Genomic DNA, 19,737 nt, shown 5'->3' with positions numbered 1-19,737 from the left:
ACGGTAAGAATGATAACTCTTCTAACCAATCTTCCAACAGTCTCTCATCAAAGAATTCTTCCAATGAATCTAAGGGTAAGGCTAACACAATTGCTAAACCTAAGCTTACTCCAGATGAAAAGGTAGCACAAGGAATTGTAGGAGGATATATCACGTCGGAAGAGCAAAGCACTTATTCTAAGGAAGGTCGTTGTTTTCATTGTTACATTAAGGGTCACATAAAAAGAACATGTCCTAAGCTTGAATCGAATGAATCTAAAGAACCCACAACACCCACTTCCTCTGTCAATGCAATGAATGATAACACGAGTGTGCCCCAAGTTTCTCAGGACCCTCCCATTGATGATTCTCTCATTAAATGTTATGGTCGTACGTCGGGGCACCGTTTTGTCATATTGTTTGACCCAAGTAGTATACATGATGTGATCAGTTCCTCTCTTGTTGAGAGAGCCCGCCTCGAAGTTAGTCCGAGATCTCCTATCGAGGTCTCTGGCTTTCGTCTCGGTATGGACACTCTCATCACGGAGGAGTGCCTTGATGTGTTGTTTGCAATTCAACAAACTGCCTTCACTAGAAGATTTGTTGTTTCTCCTCTCTCAGGATGTGATGATTTTGGGCATTCGATGGTTTCGTGATAATGACGCTCTCATGAAATTTGCGGCTAACACTATAACTCTCAATGCCGACAGTGATTCTCCTCTTGTCATTCATGGAGAGGACATTGCTCCTTCTCCATCTCTCATTGCTAATATGGAGGACAAGGTTGAAAGGATTCGGGATAAGGAGATTCTCTCAGTCTCTTTTTCTCCACAGCATGACACACAGGATTTTCATGATTATGAGAAGCATGATGATTTGAATGATAATGATTTGCATAATGATTTGGATGATAAAGACAAGCAAGATGTTTTGCATGATCAAGATGTGATTTCTCACAAGCATGATGATTTGCTTGAAGAAGATGTGATTGTTCACAAGGATGGAGTGTTAGTTGATGCTTTTTCTAGCGAAGCTAACCTCGTTGCAGATTCGATCAATCACGAAGCACCGATCTTGGCTCTCGAGCCTTGGTCCAAAGAGCCCTCACAGGAAGTATTATGTGTTCACATGATTGATACGCACGCATTGTTCGAGTGTTTCATTCATGATCGTTTCCTGTATTTTAGTCAACATCGTTATGTGATCCCTTTTCCTAGGCATGACATACTATATGTTGAGCACGTTTCTCTCATGGATGAGCACGCATGTATGCAGATTTTTCGTGAAAAGCTGACAAGTATGTATGTCAGGAAGTCACATTCCATGTCTCTTCCTTGGCATGACACAGTTTCCGAACGAGCACATGATAGTATGAGCACCAAGCATGGGCATTTCCATTGTGATTTACCACAGTTGATTGATTTCGATCAAACAGAAAAGATTCGACCTCATTGTTTGCACGTGTTTGATGAACGGGTTGTCACTCTGTCTCTATGTTCATCTACATTGCATACACAATCTTTGAGGAAGACAAGATTTTTTTCCTTCACTTTACATAGAATGGGTATGCTCATGGTTTTGTGTTGGAGATGGTTTCAGGAATTTTCAGCCATGGAGATTCTTGAAGACGAAGGAAGCACGACTCTAGACGAAGTTGAAGCATTGAAGGAGCCACAGAAGACTTTGTGTCGCTTTCGGCGCGACCCAAAGAAGTAAGCGTTGTAGACCTTTATGAAGTTCAAGTACCGCACGACCCACACATCAGAGTGGGCCGGCGAACAGTCCCTTCCAGGATTATTTAGCAGTGATCTGGCACTTTTGTGAGTCTATTCGTAGACCGTGCATGCCCAGTCACTGAGTGTAGATGCATATCCTCTGGTTGCACATAGCATGATCATCAGTATTCCCTTCAGGATCCATCAGATTCAACGAGGGGAATTTTCGAGTGCATTTAGCCTATTTTTCCTATTTTTGGTTATTTTCACTTCTTATTTTTAAGTTACTTTCCAACAAAAGTAGGTAGGGTAATTTTGCTAAGTTAATATATAAGCAAACCCAAGTTAGCACTTTCTTGCAGAAGAGGCAGCAGGAGCTTCCCGCTCAACAGGCAACTTCTCACCAGTACCCCCCAGCACCCCTAGCGTTTTTGGATCCCCATCCTCGCCGGGCATTTTCCCAGATCCTTGGCGTTTTTCCCAGTCTTGCATGATCGTCAGCATCATCAACAGCATAGCCATTGCAGATTCCTCCCATCGCCAGCAGTAGACAGCCCTAGCGTTTTTCAGCCAAAAACGCTATAGTCATCATCAGCGTTTTCAGCCCAAAAACGCCAGCCAGCTTGCAAGTCCTCAGCATTTTCAGCCAGCGACATCAGCAGTAAAAAACGCAGAATTTCAGCAGTTAAAAATGCAGGTTTTCAGCCTATAGCAAGGTAGCAGATACATCCTAAGTGGTTGCAGAAGATCCCCCATTTTCAGCCCATGAAAACGCAGCCAAAACAGTCATTTTCAGCCACCGAAACAGTCCCGAAATTCAGCAGTTAGAAGATCTCAGATTTCAGCCATCAAGTCGTCGTCGTCATCACCGTCGTTGTCATCGGCATAGTCCAAGTTGTATCCGTCCATTGCATACGCATTGTACCACTTTGTGCAATCAAAAAGTAGACCACTCTCGCCGACGAGAGTGGGGCCTTCGGAGGAGGGTTTTACAACGTCTCTGGTGTCGTATCTCTCTTCTCTCTTTATCTCTCAGTCTCATACACTTGCACGCACATTGTCCATTCACTTTGTTCGTGATCATAGCACTTTCCATTAAGAACGGAAGGCTCTCCCTTCCATAAGAACTAAAAGGAACCTTGAGCACAGTTCGGAGCACTCATCTTGAGCAAAGCGCAAACAATCATTCCGCTGCACCTAACAGTGAATGTGGCTGTTAGGTGCAACAGAAATGAGAGCTTTGCTCAGGATGAGTGATCCGATCGTGCTCAAGGTTCCTTTTACTTACGGAAGGGAGAGCCTTCCGTTCCTTTAATGAGAGAGTGCAAGTGTACACAAACAAAGTGGTAAACACTGTGCATGAAGGTGCTGAGACTGAGAGATAGAGCGAGAAGAATACGACACTAGAAAAGTTGTCAAACCCTCCTCCGAAGGCCCCACTCTCTATTGCGAGAGCGGTCTTCTATTGATTGCACAATCTCTACAATGCTATGGACTTGCCGACGATGTCAACGACGATGAGGGCGACGATGGACGGGCTGGATATATGAAAAAACGCTCTCACCTCTGCCGGCATGAAGCTCACACCCTGCGCGATCTCACTGAAGCCTACAACCTCTACGAGATTGCCAACGATCTTATTCCGGCGCAAGATCCTGCATCAAATGCAGGCGAAGCTGAGCCTGATCAAATTGGCGTTACTCTGAAATCAAAACCCACGTGAACATAAGTGCAGAGTCGTCGTGGACGTGAACATGGCAAGAAAGCCCGTCCGCCGTGCATCTACGGAACATATTGTCAAACATCGTCTTGCCTATAGCACCACCTTTTGCCCCGATCGACAACTTTGTGAAGGTTACCTTTATGGCAGGATGGCTCACCAAAAATTTTCTAGTCTTCATGCTGCTACAACTGAACCTAGCTAACATACCTACTCAAGCGGATGTCGAAGCCACCCTCTGCTGGAGCAATCAACAGAAGACCGCAATGAACACCGATGGTGTCCTGCCAGGAGGTAGCATCATCCTCTATGGAAAACACAAGCCAAGGTACTACTGTCCACCCAAAACTATAACTCCGAGGGGCTGAAAACGCTGCTGTAACGCAGATTTCAGCGGGCCCGTTCGCCCCCGATAGATGTCGGACCGAAGCAGAGGCTTGATGGGGTGTGGATCTCTCGTACCACAGCCGTTGGAGGGCCGGCAATGCACCGGATGTGTTGGGGTATAAAGCCCAATGTGGTCGCCCAGGTAAGTGGGCGGGCCGCCAGGTATGTACACATATTCTTTTGTAAAAACCTAATAAGAACTCACTATGCTCTACACATTACAGTAGAGCGAGTTCACCATATTGTCGTGCTCTTCTTCTCGCACTCTCTCTCGCGTTGCACTTCCGCTCGTACTCCTTCAACGGGTATCAGAGCTCAGATCGAGGCTCGGGGCAGCACTGTAGGAGGCTAGAGTCACCAGCTCAGATTGGAGTGAAATTCGACAGGCAAAGACACGGCCCCAAATCTTGTGGGTGAGCCCGTAGGACTCGGTGTGCTCAGAATTTCATTCTGAGGTCATCTCGGTCACCGTTCGGCTTCGACAAAGTTCTGCGCTGGCCATTTTCGATTACATGGTCTCAGCGGGTGCAGATCCGACTCTGCAAATTTGGGTTTTTCGGCCTACGACTGCAGGTGCTGAGGATATCGACACTCCCAGAGTGTTGATTTGTGGCTGTCTACACATAGAAGGACGGCTCACAGTTCTTGGAGGCGTGTCACATACGACACGGGCGCATCTACACACAGACTGTAGTCGACATCCACTAGTTCATCAGGTAGCTTGTGTTTGCTGCTTGATATTCCAGATTTCATCCTGACATTGCAGGTACTTCCACATGGGATGTATTGTCAGAGATGATGTATGTCTGTTGAGGGTTTGCTGGCTGTGAGTCACGCAGCAAACAACCGCCGCAGCGGTTACAGCATACAGTGGGAAATTTGTGGATGTATGACTTTGTGGGAAGTCTATGTACTGTCAGATTTACTGCAGCCTTTGTTGAGGGTCGAGTGAGGTTTTATTGAGCTGGGGGATTCTCGAATGTTGAGATCCTTTCGGTGATATAGGTCTTGGAGCGATCCCTCGAGCACCCTTAGATAGGCAGCTAGGATGTATTGACTGTGAGTTAGACAGTTGGGATTGCATCTTTGCTTTACTGCCGTTGAGGCATTGTCGTAGTCTATGCTTACAGGACAGTGACAGGACAATCAGAGACAGTACAGGTGCAGGATAGGTTTACCCACAACTTATAGTGTTAGAGAGACAGTGGTTTTTTGAGCTGTTTTTTGGTGTGTTTTTAGTACACCTCTGTCAAAATTTCTGCAGAATCTGAAGCTTTCTTGGTTCATTTGACAGGGTGATATTGGTTCAGAGGTCAGTTTACAGGGGAAACTCTGTCGAATTTTTCCCAGAAAAGTAAACTACTGTGAAGCGTAGCTATGGCTGGATCACAGGACACTGCTCTTTACAATATCAAGAAGCTGGATGGAACCAATTTTCCATTGTGGAAGAAGTAGATTTGGCACGGGTTGGTACAAAAGAAGCAGATAAAACCTATAAAGCTCAAGGGGATAAAACCAGAAGATATGGACGAAGATGAATGGAGCGAAATGGATGAATTGGCACTTTCTACCATTATGCTGACTTTGGCAGAAAGCGTTTACTTCAATGTAGCAGACGAGATGTCGGCTTATCAAGCATGGTTAAAGCTGAGTGATCTTTATGAGAAGCAGAGTGCAGCTTCACAGGAATACTGGCTTAAGAAGCTTGTTGACTTGAAGATGAAAGAAGGGACACCTATGTCCAATCATCTGAATGAATTCAACACAATCTAGAGTCAGTTGTCAGCTCAAGGTGTCAAGTTTGATGAACCTGTTAGAGCTATGTTCCTGTTGATCACATTGCCGGAAAGTTGGGACACTTTTCGCACAGCTTTGAGTAATTCTGCACCTCCAGATGGTTTGAACATAGCAGGTGTAGAAGGAAGTCTGCTTACTGAAGAAACCAGTAGAAAGACAATGGACAAAGGCAAAGGAACAGCCTTAGTTGTCTGGGGAAGGACCAAAGAAAAGTACAAAGGTGGAAAGAGGAATCAGTCTCGTAGCAAGTCCCGCAGTGCTAAAGGCAAGAGTGACATAGAATGCTACCATTGTGGCAAGAAGGGTCACATGAAAAGAGACTGCAGAGAATGGAAAGCAGAAAAAGGCAAAGAGAAAGCTGAAGACCATGGTGAGAAGAACAAGTCCTCAGTGAAGATTCAAGAAATAAATGTGACAAACACTGTTGCAGAGGATGACAGTCTAGTGTCAGGAGACATCTACTTCTTGAAGAATACAATGGACTCAGCTCTTCTTACAGCATCTGATGGAAATGCACTGAGTGACCGGATTATAGACTCAGGGGCATCACTTCATGTGTCTCCAAACAAGGAGTGGTTTACCTCTTATGTGATCACTAAAGATCATGTTCGGCTAGGCAATGGGCAGACATGTGAGATCTTAGGTGTTGGAGATGTTCAATTGAAGTTTCAGAATGGCTCTTCTTTCACGCTGAAGAATGTGAGACATGTTCCCGCAATTACAAAGAGCTTGATCAACACAGGTTTACTTGATGATGCTGGCTACGTCACCACTTTTGGACAGAACATGTGGAAGATATCCAAGGGTTCCATGACAGTAGCACATGGAGTAAAGTCTGGAGGACTTTACATGATTTTTGTATCAAATGTCTCTAAAAATGTAATCAATGTAACCGAGCAGCCGAACGTTTCTTTGTGGCATAGCCGGTTAGGACATATGTCCAAGAAGGGAATGGAAATCTTGTCTCGTTCAGGTTATTTGCCTGGCTTTTCATTTAATGATTTTGAATTCTGTGAACATTGTCTGTATGGTAAGCAAACACAGCAGCCACATAAGCATAGAAGCAGTAGAAGAGATACACAGTTGGCACTTGTTCAGAGTGATTTGTGTGGACCTATGCCTAACCTATCTCTAGGGGGAGCTTCTTACTTTATGACATTTATAGATGATTACTCGAGAAAAGTATGGGTTTACTTTCTCAAGCACAAGGATGAAGCGTTTAGTGTTTTCAAAACGTTTGTGACACTTGTGGAGAATCAGAGTGGCAAGAAGCTTAAATGCTTACGCACTGACAATGGTGGAGAGTATGTTTCAAAGGCCTTTTAGGACTTTTGTGAGTCAAAAGATATAAAACGTGAACTTACTGCTCCTTACAATCCTCCTCAAAATGGTGTTGCTGAGAGGATGAATAGGACCATACAAGAGAAGGTCAGAAGTATGTTGTCTAATGCACGGCTGCCAAATGGGTTTTGGGCTGAAGCTGTATCAACAGCTGTTCATCTTGTAAATAGATCTCCTAGCAAGGTTTTGTAGAAGGATTCAGTGCCAGAGATGGTATAGTCAGGCAAAATGCCCTCATACAAGCATCTCAGAGTCTTTGGCTGTGAGGCATATACTCACGTTCCAAAGGAATTTAGGAACAAACTTGAGCCAAAAAGTAGAAAGTGCATCTTTCTAGGCTATGGTAATTCTGGTGAGATGGGGTACAGACTTTGGGATCCCGAATCCAGAAAGGTTGTCCGCAGCAATGATGTTCACTTTAATGAATCCAAATATCATTCTAAACCAGAGAGGGTTGAGGAGATTAGAAGAGTTGTCTTCCAAGAAGATGGACCCGCACGTGCAAGACAAAATGTCAGGGCTCAAGAGGAGCAAGGACAGGATAGAGTGGAACCACAGGTTGTGGCTGAGCCTGAGCCACCTATTGTGCGTAGATCTGGACGTGTCACGCGACCTCTTGATAGGTTTGTTCCATCTATGAACTATGTCATGTTGACTGATTGCAATGAGCCTTCATGTTACAAGGAAGCAGTGTAAATGAAGGACTCCGGGAATTGGCAATTGGCCATGCAGTCAGAGATGACAGCTCTGCATAAAAACAAGACATGGAAGCTAGTTAAATTACCACAGGGCAAAAAGACTCTACCTTGTAAATGGGTGTACAGGTATAAGATCACCGCTCATGATAGTCAGCCAAAGTACAAAGCAAGGCTTGTTGCCAAGGGCTTTAAGCAAAAACAAGGCATTGACTTTGATGAAGTCTTCTCTCCGGTGGTCAAGATGACTACATTGAGATGCTTTCTTGCATTGGTTGCCATATTAGATTTGGTGTTGCACCAAATGGATGTCAAGACAGCGTTCTTGCATGGTGATTTAGATGTGGAAATTTACATGCAGCAGCCAGAAGGGTTTGTTGAGAAAGGCAAGGAAGATTGGGTATGCCAGTTGTTAAAGAGTCTTTATGGCTTAAAACAATCACCGAGGGCATGGTACCATAAATTCCACAAGTTTATGCTTTCTCAAGGCTACAAACGTAGTGAGTTCGATCACTGTCTATATACAAAGAAGGCTAAGGATGGTAGTTGGCTGATCCTTATTTTGTATGTGGATGACATGTTGATTGCTGGCAAGCACTTGGAAGAAATTTCAGCTTTGAAGTCAAAGATGGCAAAATCGTTTGACATGAAAGACATGGGTGAGGTAAGTCATATACTTGGTATGCGCATTGAGAGAGACAGATCAAAGAAGTTGATTTGGTTATCTCAAACAGAGTATATTGACAAGGTTTTGCAACGTTTCAATATGGAGAAGGGAAAGGCACTGAGTGTTCCATTGCCACCATATGTGAAACTTAGCAAACAAGATTGTCCTGTGTCTGAGGAAGAACAGACTGAAATGGGTAAGATTCCATATGCGTCTGCAGTGGGTAGTTTGATGTATGCAATGATTGCTACTCGCCCAGACATTGCATTTGCAGTGGGAGTAGTAAGTCGATACATGTCAAACCCAGGCAAGAAACATTGGGAGGCAGTGAAAGGAATATTGAGATACCTGAAAGCTACAAAGAGTATGCGTATATGCTATGTGAGTTAGGAGCTAAGTGTAAAGGGTTTTACAGACTCAGATTATGCAGGTGACTTAGACAACCGAAGGTCTACGTCAGGGTATGTCTTTACATTGGCTGGTGGAGCAGTATCATGGCGTTCTAGATTACAAGATTGTGTTACTCAGTCTACTACAGAGGCTGAATATGTTGCAGCATCAGAGGCATGCAAAGAATCAATTTGGCTTAATCGACTAGTAACAGATTTGGGAATCAAAGAAGAGATGCCTGTGTTATATTGTGATAGTCAAAGTGCTATACAATTGGCTCGCAATCTAGTTTATCACTCAAAGACAAAGCATGTGGATGTGAAGTATTATTTCATCAGGGAAATGCTCGAGGATAAGCAACTTCAGCTTGTCAAAGTTCACACCACAGAAAATCCTGCTGATCTACTTACAAAAGGACTTCCCTCAGAGAGCTTTGCGCATTTTCGCAAACAGTTAGGTGTAGGGTAGTACATCACTTCTCTACATCTCTTGTATATTAGCTTGTATAGTAGCTTCTCTCACACTTAAAGTACCACATTGGACTTTAAGTGGGAGGTTGTTGGGGTATAAAGCCCAATGTGGTCGCCCAGGTAAGTGGGCGGGCCGCCAAGTATGTACACATATTCTTTTGTAAAAACCTAATAAGAACTCACTATGCTCTACACATTACAGTAGAGCGAGTTCACCATATCGTCGTGCTCTTCTTCTCGCACTCTCTCTCGCGTCGCACTTCCGCTCGTACTCCTTCACGATGCAAAGCCGGGAAGTCGACAGAGGTAGAAAGCCCAGCATCCCCCTCTCCAAGCTAAAAATGCAGGTCCCTTGTGCCGCCTGATGGGGTTGCTTTTCCCCTCTCCAATTGCGGGTCCTCCTTCACGTGCTCCAGAACAAGCGTCCTTTCATCGAACTGGTTCCTGTATGCGATTAATGCAAGGATGGAGAGTTAACGCAAAGGTGCAGATTAGGCAAGGCTTGTGTGTTGGCCGCCAAGAAGAAGATCTTAGGGCTGATTTGGGGCAATCTGTCACAAAGTGATGACGTGTCTGCCCTAGAGCATGCGGGACTACTGCTGAAAACCCTAATTTTGCAAACCCTAACCCTAAAACCTGCAAACCCTAAAATCTGCCAAAAACCCTAACCCTAAACCTAACCCTAACCCTAAAACCTATCCTAAACCCTAACCCTAACCCTAGGCAACAGGACATAATTCCCGGAAAATGCGCTGGCATGCTGACGTGTCACCGTACGGAAATAAAGCGTATTTTGTGCTGATTTAACAGCCCAACGACGCAAATTGCCAGCTTTTGGCTACGCAATTTGGAGCTTGTGAGAGAGAGAACTGATTTGGTTTATTTTTACTCTCTTGAGAGAGAGAGAGAGAGAGAGAGAGAGAGAGAGAGAGAGAGAGAGAGAGAGAGAGAGAGAGAGAATTTTTGCTTTTAACTGAAGCTTTTGGGGCTCTGCTTTTGGGCATCCCTTGTAAACTTTAAATAAGTGGTGAGGGCTCACTCTGTAGAGCATCTGGATGCAAAGTCTGAGAGTGAAACCCTAACCGCTCTCTTGTACTTTGAAGATTAATTAATACATAAAGAAATACCGAGAAAAAAAGGGGCGCCAGTCTTTGGGGCCAATATCTCTAGGCACGGAACTCCGCCGGGCCAGTGCAAATCTATTGTGATCTGTGAATTGTTTTGAAGTGGTTATATGGTGCTATCGTGATTGATTCTTGACTTGGAGTGTCCAAGTCTGTTATAGTGGTATCAGAGCACGGCCAATTTCTCTTCTACAGGAAATCCGATCCTCAATTTTTTTTTCCACGGCACCTATGGCTTCACGCAAGGATCAGTAGACTCCCTCTGCATGTGGAGATGCGGGCAGGGATCACAACGAAGATTCCGGCAGAGAGTATGACCCGCCTCGGCCTACTCAGGCGGAGCAAAGAGAGATGAAGCGTCGTCAATTGATCGGCGATGCAACAAAGATGATGCTCAGTTTTGCGAAGGATCCGAAACTAGCAAAATATATGAGCGAGACTTCTTTTCAGGAAGTGCATGCGCAGTGGCAGAAAACCACAACACCACCCCCGAAACCCGCTCTCAAGAAACCTTCTGATCAAAAGAAATATTCAGAGAAGGAATTAGAAGAGGTGGTTGATGCACGGATTGCTTAGCTTTTTGACGCGCAAAAGAAAGCCAAAAAGCACGGCAAAAAGCAAAAGAAAGGCACCGACTTCCCGGGTTATTTGGGTCGTCAGTCGACATTTGACAAAGCAAAGAAACAGAAGAAGCGTGTTCACTTTGAAGGAGTACCCAGTTCTTCTTCTTCTTCTTCTTCTGACAATTCTTCTAGCTCTTCTGATTCGAGCGAAGAAGACAGAAAAGGCAAAAAGCGAAGCAAAAAACAACGCTTCGGAAAGGGCAAGAAAAAGGCAAAGAAGTCTAAATCTCGCTCAGTGACTGACAGTTCTACAGAGGACTCGTCTATAGACAGTTCAGACTCCGATGACGGAAACTTTTATGCGAACAAGAAGAATTTTTATAAAGCCAACCAATATGACTTTCTGGAAGATAAAAGCAAGAAAGTCCGAGAGTTTAAGGAAGGTGGACAGTCGATCAAATTTGACACTTTTTCAGGATACTCAGATGAGGAGCCCAGGCCAACTTCATTTCACCGGAATTGGCGGCACGGCTCGAATCACTCCCGATTCGATGGGACCACTTGCGCTGGCAGTTCTAGCGGCACCCGGCAGGGACGTAGCCATTACACCTGTCATTGGCAAACTTCGGTTGCATTGTCAGGGGTATTTGGGACATGAGGACTTTTTCATAATGCCTTTGGAGGGTAGTGATGTTCTTTTAGGGATTCCCTGGTACCACAAGAACAATGCCGTGGTCGATTATTGGGCGAGGAAAGCGACATTGACTACAGAGAAGGGAAGAACAATTGTACTTGATATTAACCTGAAGGGCGAGTCTGTCCCTATTGTATCGGCTTCGGCCATTTCTAAATTAATGAAATCCAGTCTGTTTGTTTACTCGATCTTTATGAAATAATTGAGTGAAAAGGATAGGAAAAATATGTCTAAACTTGATAAAGAACGCCAAGATTTTCTCCACCTCACGCCGATTGCTTCTCAGAGGGCCTACCAGGCGAGTTACCACCTACTCGTCCCGAAGATCATACCATTGATCTGATACCTGGAAGCACACCACCGAACCAGCCACCTTACCGTGTGAGCCGAGCACAGAATGAAGAGATTATGAACCAAGTGAAAGACCTTTTGGAAAAGGGTCTTGTCCAGCCTAGTACTTCACCGTACTGCTCTCCAGTGTTGTTGGTTTTGAAGAAAGACGGATCTTGGAGAATGTGCATCGATTATAGAGCTCTCAACAAAATCACCATCAAGAACAGATTTCCGATCCCTAGGATCGATGATATACTCGACAGGTTACAGGGATCCTCTTGCTTTAGCTGGATTGATCTGAAGAGTGGATATCATCAGATCAAGATCGCGTCGGGAGAGGTCTACAGGACAGCTTTTCGGACTACTTTTGGGTTATTTGAGTTTTTGGTGATGCCTTCTGGCTTAACCAATGCTCCTACGACATTTAACCGGATGATGGACAGGATTTTTCGAGAGTACAGGCTATTTGTTGGCACTTTCTTTGACGACATCATTGTTTTCTCCAAGAATGAGGAAGAACACAGAGATCATCTACTTCAGGTCTTTCAGGCATTACGAGATCACAAGTTAGTGATTAATGCAAAGAAAAGTGAAATTTTCCTACCAGAGATACACTTTTTTGGGACACATTGTCTCAGCAACAGGAGTGCAAATGGATCCGGCAAAGATAGAGACTATCCGTGATTGGCCCGATTTGAAGAATGTCCATGAAGTTAGAAGCTTCTTGGGACTGTGTCGTACTACAGGCGGTTCATTCGAAAGTTTGCAGAGGTTGCTTCCCCTTTGCATATCTTGATACAGAAAGGAGTCCCTTTCTCGTGGGGATCCAGAGAGGTGACTGCCTTTCAGACATTGAAAGAGAAATTGACTACGGGACCAGTTTTGACTTTGCTGGACTTGCAGAAGCCATTTGAAGTATATTGTGATGCTTGTGGTCGTAGTTTGGGTGCGGTCTTAATGCAAGAAGGCCATGTCATTGCTTACGAGAGCCGATTGTTCTCAAGGCGGGAGATGACAGCACAGATTTATGAGAAAGAGCTTTTGGCGGTTATCCGTGCTCTTACTCAGTGGCGGCATTACCTACTCGGAGCGGATTTTACTGTCTTTACAGACCATCAGAGTTTGCGCTACTTCTTGTCACAGAAGCAGCTTTCGGAAAAGTAGATGCGGTGGGCGAACATCTTGTCACAGTTTCACTTCCAGATTGTCCATTTTCAGGGACAAAAGAATGTGGTGGCAGATGCTTTGTCTTGGAAGCCGTTGGTTCTGGCTATTTCCGCAATACATCATAGGAGCTTCGAGGATATGGTCGACCAGTATGCCACAGATACAAATTTTGCCGATATTTTCACATGGATACGGGATGGGGAGACAGTAGCAGGATACTCCATTCGGGAAGGCTACTTGATGAGAAAAACCATGTTGTGCATTACACAGCCGTTGAGGGAAAAGGTTATGATTGAATGCCACTGTCCACCTTTTACGGGTCACCGTGGCATTGCTACCACCATGAAAGGGGTTGAGAGATACTTCTATTGGTTGAGACTCAAAAAGGATGTGGAAGAGTTAGTGCGCAGTTCCGTAGTATGCGAGAAGGTCAAGTTTGACAGGCATAAGGCACAGGGATTGTTACAACCTTTATCCATACCCACCCGCCCCTGGGAAAGTATTGCAATGGATTTCATTTTTGATCTCCCGAGAACACAGAGTGGTCACGATGGTATGTGGACTATTATTGACAGATTTAGCAAACAGGCTCATCTCATTCCAGTGAAGAAAACAATCAAGCCGGATCACTTAGCGAGACTGTTTCTGGCCCATATCTTCAGATTACATGGCATGCCTGAGACGATTGTCTCCGACAGAGACCCCAGATTTATGAGTTTGTTTTGGAAGGCAATTTGGGAGAACATTGGCATGCGGTTGCAAGTTCTCGTCATCGTTCCACCCACAGACTGATGGGCAATCTGAGATTGCAAATTCAATGGTTATATCTCAAATCAGAAGACTCAATGGGAAAAGTACTTACCTTTGGTGGAATTTGCCTACAATAACATGATACACTCTTCGACAGGGAAGGCGCCATTTGAGATTGTTGAAGGTGCTACGAAGGTTCCACCCTTCCTAAGCACGAAAGATAAGATTTTTGAAGCGGATGAATATACGCGAGACTTGGATACGGCTTTTGCCAAGGTTCGCGAGACTTTGCAGAAGTCTCAAGAACGACAGAAAAAGGCAGCGGATCGCCATTGTCGCGACTTGAAATTGAAGGAGGATGATTGGGTGCTCTTACGTTTTGAGAAGGTACGCCTAAGAAAGAAAAAGGGGAAGGAGAGGCTTTTTCCAAAGCTTAGTATGCGATACTACGGACCTTTCTAGATCACTGAAAAGATAAATGATGTCTCCTTCAGATTGAAACTGCCAGATACTTGGAGGATTCACAATGCATTTCATGTGAGTCTCTTGAAACCTTTTAAGGGTGATGTGCCTGATGATGGGGAGCCTGATGAGCAACCTGAAGTGGAAGAAAACGAGGAGATCCTTGTTCCTGAACAGATTTTGGCACATAAGGATGTGAAGAATAAAGGTAAAGTCCGAAGGCGGTTCTTGGTTAAGTTCAAGAACTATCCCGCATTGGATGCGAAGTGGATGGAGGAGGAGGACCTAGCAGATACTCCTCAGATTGTGAAACTTTACCTCGATGCTTTTGGTTTAGCATAGTCTACTCCAAATGGAACCCAGAATTCAGCTTGGCCGGAGATCTGGTGCAGTGGGATGCACAAGAGGAGAGTCACTCCGCTCCTTTGTCAACAGATGCCTTGATTTAGATACTAGAGTCACTGATGTCTCTTTGAGCTTCAGGGATACTGAAAGCTGACAGTATTCTGCTGTTTGACTTTATGAAATGGAATTCCTGATTATGATACTGATTTGTTCTCGACTTCTCTTAAGTGCAGGAATTGATAGACAAAATGACTGCAGCATTTTGGTTTGATTGATCTCGAATAGACATGGTTGCAATAGGGGTTAGTCAATCGGACATCGATGAGGTCTCGATTGGATCTAGATGCGATTGCTAGCTACATTGCCGATAAATCATGGTCTAAGATCCGAATGAATGTTGAATGTCATGTGATGTTCTGTGATGTCGAGTGATGTCCTGTGATGTCGTGTGATGTGACTGTCGATTTAGTACATGTGCTAGATGTGTGTTCCTAGTACGTAGGTACTAAAAGTCAGTGTCTGCTAAGACGGTTTATGGCCTCCGTCTGTTTTGCAGGCGTAATCGAGGGCGATTACAATGCTTTCAAGAGGGGGGTATGTCACAAAGTGATGACGTGTGTGCCCGAGAGCATGCGCGACTGCTGCTGAAAACCCTAATTCTGCAAACCCTAACCCTAAAACCTGCAAACCCTAAAATCTGCCAGAAACCCTAACCCTAACCCTAACCCTAAAACCTGTCCTAAACCCTAACCCTAACCCTAACCCTAGGCAGCAAGACAGAATTCCCGAAAAATGCGTTGGCATGTTGACGTGTCATTGTACAAAAATAAAGCGGATTTTGCGCTGATTTTACAGCCCAGCGATGCAAATTACCAGCTTTTGGTCACGCAATTTCGAGCTTGTGAGAGAGAGAACTGATTTGCTTTATTTTTACTCTCTTGAGAGAGAGAGAGAGAGAGAATTTTTGCTTTTAACTGAAGCTTTTGGGGCTCTGCTTTTGGGCATCCCTGGTAAACTTTAAATAAGCGGTGAGGGCTCACTCTGCAGAGCATCTGGACGCAGAGTCTGAGAGTGAAACCCTAACCGCTCTCTTGTACTTTGAAGATTGATTAATACATAAAGAAATACCGAAAGGGGTGCCAGTCTTTGGGGCCAATATCTCTAGGCACGGAACTCCGCCAGGCCAATGCAAATCTATTGTGATCTGTGAATTATTTTGAAGTGGTTATTTGGTGCTATCATGATTGATTCTTGACTTGGAGTGTCCAAGTCTGTTACATAATCCCTTCGGGGATGAGAGAGAAGGGAGGAGGGATGGCTGATCTGGCTCCATAGCATAGAAAACGCAGCCTGAGAGGTGAAAATGTTGATTGTTTGCAGAAAACACAGCCACCAAGGGGGAGCGATCTCAGTTTTTGAGGGAGTTCTTTGCTATGGAAGCAATCAACAGGGGATCGCTGGCTCAGGAGAAGAACCTCAGCGTCTGATACGATGTGAGAGTGGGCAACGGAAGCGGAAGCATGAGCATCAACTATAATGCTGCCAACAACAACATATAGCTCAGGTTGAGTCCTTTCCACGAATACATGAAGATCTGCTTCATTTTGTCCACAATCTGCCATACGGTTATAAGCTCGTGCTGCATTCGACCAGAAACCATCAAATCGCCCATGTAGCTTACTCTTGCATTGAGCTCCACTTGGATCAAAAGAAGTTATAAGAAACTTCCCAAACTTATAGTTGAGATTAGATCCTTCTTCATTTAACATGAGCTGCAACCTCCTGGATCTGACATTAATTTGCACCCCCTCTATCTTTACAGCATATGATAGGTATCTCTAGACAATCAAACCCTATGGCATGCTTTAAAATCCCCAATCCTTTGCAAGCATGTCTACTCTCCTCATTGTAAGGTTCTATTGCACTTTCAGATCCCTCATGACATGTGTCGTCTTGAACCTGGTCTTGCAAACCATCTTTGTTTGCTTCTAGAACCTTGTCCACAATAAAATCTTCATCCAGCTTCTTTGAAGTGATGTCAACATTAGGCTCATTGCAATGCTCATACATATCGTGCTCATCGGACACAATGTTATTGCCGAATATGGCTGATTTTTGCATTAAGCGCCTTCAAGCCATGTGGAGTTGCTCCAAGAACTTTACATGGGTGAGAGAACTTTGTCAGCTGGGCTCATACAGAAGGGTTGAGGCATAAATTTGTCTTTGACATGTTATATGCCGAATTTGGCAACCATGTGTTGCATATGGTGCTTGTTAATGGGTATGGCGAATGTCACGTAACACATCCAACCTTATGTGTCCGTGGAAAAGCTACAGCATGACAAGGGTTCAGTCCAGTCAAGTCGGTTTAGATTTAGCAGTGATCTGACACTTTTGTGAGTATATTCGTAGACCGTGCATGCCCAGTCACTAAGTGTAGATGCATATCCTCTGGTTGCACACAGCTTGATCATCAGTATTCCCTTCAGAATCCATCAGCCTCTGGAATATGAAAAAAACGCTCACCTCTGCCGGCATCAAGCTCACACCTTGCGCGATGTCACTGAAGCCTACAACCTCTACGAGATCGCCAAAGATCTAACTCCGGCTCATGATCCTGCATCAGCTGCAGGTGAAGCTGAGACTGATCAAATTGGCCTTACTCTGAAAGCAAAACCCAAGTGATCATAAGTGCAGAATCGACGTGGACGTGAACATGGCAAGAAAGCCCGTCCGCCGTGCATCTATGGTACATATTGTCAAACATCGTCTTGCCTATAGCACCACCTTTTGCCCTGATCGACAACTTTGTGAAGGTTACCTTTATGGCAGGATGGCTCACCAAAAAATTCCTAGTCTTCATGCTGCTACAACTGAACCTAGCATACATATCTACTCAAGCGGATGTCGAAGCCAACCTGTGCTGGAGCAGTCAACAGAAGACCGCAATGAACACCACCCGGATGGTGTCCTGCCAGGAGGTAGCATCATCCTCTATGGAAAACACAAGCCAACGTATTGCTGTCCACCCAAAACTGCAACTCTGAGGGGCTGAAAACGCTGTTGTAACGTAGATTTCAGGGCTTCCATTCGCCCCCCATAGATGTCATAGCGATGGAGAGGCTTGATGGGGTGTGGATCTCTCGTACCGCAGCCGTTAGAGGGCTAAAAACAGATGAAAAATAGCAAGGTTTTAAGGCTGGGAACAGTGTCGTGTGAATAGGATACGGGCCGACAATGCACGGGATGCAAAGCCGGGAAGTCGAAGGCAAGATCAGAGGTAGAAAGCCCAGCATCCCCCTCTCCAGGCTACAAACGCAGGTCCCTTGTCCCGGTTGATGGGGCTGCTTTTCCCCTCTCCAATTGCGGGTCCTCCTTTACATGCTCCAGAACAAGCGTCCTTTTGTCGAACCGCTACCCGTATGCGATTAAAGCAAGGGATGAGAGTTAACGCAAAGGTGCAGATTAGGCAAGGCTCGTGTGTTGGCCGCCTAGAACAAGATCTTAGGGCTGATCTGTGGCAATCCCTTCGGGGATGAGAGAGAAGGGAGGAGCGATGGATGATTTGGCTCTATAGCACAGAAAACGCAGCCTGAGAGGTGAAAATGTTGACTGTGTGCAGAAAACACAGCCACCAAGGGGGAGCGATCTTAATTTTGAGGGAGTTCTTTGCGACGGAAGCAATTAGTAGGGGATCGCTGGCTTAGGAGAAGAACCTCAGCGTCTGATACCATGTGAGAGTGGACAATGGAAGCGGAAGCCTGCCAACAACAGCATATAGCTCACGTTGAGTCCTTTCTGGGAATACGTGAAGATCTGCTTCATTTTGTCCACATCTGCCATATGGTTATAAGCTCGTGCTGCATGGGGCCACAAACCATCAAATCGCTCATGTAGCTTACGCTTGCATTGAATGTGTTCTTGAGCGTTTTTCTCTTTCAGTTTTGCTACCTGATCTTGCATTTGATTCATAACCTTTTGAAGCATCTGTAGCATTGTTGTTTGATCTATTTTGTTGTAGTCCACTCCATTCATGGCTGCTTCGACCTCATCTGTAGATTCTTGATCTATTAATATTTTTACTTGCATTGACGTTACTTGCAGATACGATGTTTGTGTAAGTCTCACATATAGTTTGTTTTAAATATACAGATACGATGAGTGACCAGGGTCATAGAGTAAAGTTGATGTTCATCAAGACTTTGCTACATACCACTGGACTATCAGGAGAGGCTTTGACGGAGGCTATGTTAGATTATATGGAGATGGATGACGCCAGTTTAGACAGCTCCATCGAGTTTCTTGGGCGATTCAGTTTGCCCGTACGTCCTGGAGAGGGTACATCCTCCCAGCCACACACAGGAGTGGAGACTTCTTCTCATGCAGATCAGACCATAGCACATCGGTAATATTCTCGATTGATAAAGTAGTAATGTCATTTCTTTTTTGATATAGAAATCTTAATATATGTATTCCCTTGATGTCTTTGTTTGCTTAGGACTTCTATTCCAAGTACATCGCATCATGAGAGTTAGCGGCTTACTCCTAATGTACCTCTTAGTACCTAGGTGACACCTGATTCACAGGCTATTGGTCGTCAATCTCGGAGGTATATCTATTATGGTGATTATGGATTAAATATCAAGTAGTTTTTAAGAAATCTCATCTCATCTGCCGTATGTTTATATTGCATGTAGACATCATCGGCAGAGTAGCACGCCACTAGGCCGATCTACTCGTGAGACACCGCCTCAGCCGCCAGCACCCCCGTCACTGCCCCCACCTCCACAGATGTGCACCTGCATTGGCAGCTTGGGTGTCACATGGACATCTTGCCTGACATGGCTATCCTCCAGATCGGAGCTGGGAGCGCCCTCAAACGTCGGATGGGAGACCTCTGCTCGTCTTACCTAAAGCAAGTTCATATACCATGGGAGTAAGTATTAATTAACATAAAAAAATATAAATTTTAGTTTGTTAGTTGAATTACTAATCGACTTTATTTTGCACTGTAGTGATCAACATGAATGTGACAAGAAATATGTTATCAACACACTAGAGACGGAGTATGGGACAGGATAGAGTCACAAGTGGATGGTCAAGCAAATGTGCAAACTCATGGGTTATCAACGCGACGC

At 44.8% G+C, this 19,737-nt stretch overlaps 1 long non-coding RNA gene and 1 pseudogene across 1 annotated transcript in view; one reads left to right on the top strand and one right to left on the bottom strand.

Moving 5' to 3' along the window:
• The window catches only part of LOC147464266 (uncharacterized), a 44,158-nt gene extending 24,421 nt beyond the window's left edge, over positions 1-19,737 (top strand). The window contains exons 3-6 of the long non-coding RNA XR_015187569.1: positions 18,752-19,004; positions 19,098-19,208; positions 19,297-19,535; positions 19,615-19,737. This is a non-coding gene — a long non-coding RNA (uncharacterized LOC147464266). The remainder of the gene's footprint in view (positions 1-18,751; positions 19,005-19,097; positions 19,209-19,296; positions 19,536-19,614) is intronic.
• LOC147464267 (uncharacterized) lies at positions 16,131-16,720 on the bottom strand (annotated as a pseudogene).

The sequence above is a fragment of the Adiantum capillus-veneris genome, chromosome 1, assembly GCF_014529385.1.
Source record: "Adiantum capillus-veneris isolate H3 chromosome 1, ASM1452938v2, whole genome shotgun sequence".
Lineage (NCBI taxonomy): Eukaryota > Viridiplantae > Streptophyta > Polypodiopsida > Polypodiales > Pteridaceae > Adiantum > Adiantum capillus-veneris.
This window is presented reverse-complemented; position numbering and strand designations above follow the sequence as displayed.